Below are 1,240 nucleotides of genomic sequence, written 5' to 3'. Positions count from 1 at the left end.
TTCTGTTACCAAAAAATCTAAAAAATACATTTACACAGTTATTTTTATAGTCATTTTAAGTACAAATTTGGACGAAATTACATATTAAAAACCTAGGATAACTATTTTAGTTATTTTATTGTGATTGTGTAATATTATTCGTGGGTACTTGAAACTTCTAAAGTATACTATTATATATCTATGATAGTACCACGGTTTTTTGTTGATGTATAACGCGTTATAAGTACCTAATAGATATTATGATATGATTAATTTGGAATTTATTATAGGTACCTATTATAGGTCAATTTTTTTTTTAATACCATAGATAAGTATATATATGTGTAATACATAGACTGATATACCGTCTCCACTCAGAATCGTTTTTCTTATACAGTGATATTATATCATTGAATTCAAATTTAATTCTATCCATTAAACAGTGTCCCACTTGTAACCTGCTGTACAGCAGAGCGACATCCACTTACCCACCTTTTTTTAAATTGAACTAAAAAATATTTAAAAAATTGCACTAAATACAAAACAATAATGAAAAATTAAAAAAATTAAATTAAAATTTTTTTTAGAAGTGTGTTTAAAATTATTTTTATTTTTTTTTAAATCTAAGATTTGAAAATACAATACATGATTCCTCATAAGTTTGTTAAAAAAAAAAATTTCTAAGCAAATCAAATTAAATTTTTATGCGCATTTGAAATTCATTTTTACAATATTGGATATTCACTCGATTTCTTATGCAGTGATTTCCTTATTTTGTTGTTATTCAAAAACGAATGACTGCAGATACATGAAAATTTTACTGAATGTTTATATTAGCATTTCCTATACACCATACAATTTTGAAAATATTTTGACTCTTTTTGAGCTGTTTACGGACATTTTCATTTTTCAATTTTTTTTAGTTTTTTTTTCTATAAATATCAATAAAGATTTATCTGTTGGGCCAAAAAGTGTATAAATTTAATACAAAGCTCCTGATATATTGTTACAATATCAGTTGAAAAATATTAAAAATACATAGGCACAATTTTTTTTTATAAGCATTTAAAGATCAAATTTTGACGAAATGTATCAAATTTTAATTAGAAAAATTATTTTGTAGTTAAAAATTTATAAAATGTTCAATTTTTGTATCTAAGAATTTGAAAATTTAAAACAAGATTCCACGTAAGTAATTAATTCTGTTACCAAAAAATCTAAAAATACATTTACACAGTTTATTTTTATAGTCATTTAAGTA

Source organism: Acyrthosiphon pisum, chromosome A1, assembly GCF_005508785.2.
Source record: "Acyrthosiphon pisum isolate AL4f chromosome A1, pea_aphid_22Mar2018_4r6ur, whole genome shotgun sequence".
NCBI classification, from domain to species: Eukaryota; Metazoa; Arthropoda; class Insecta; order Hemiptera; family Aphididae; genus Acyrthosiphon; species Acyrthosiphon pisum.
Note: the sequence above shows the minus strand (reverse complement) of the source record.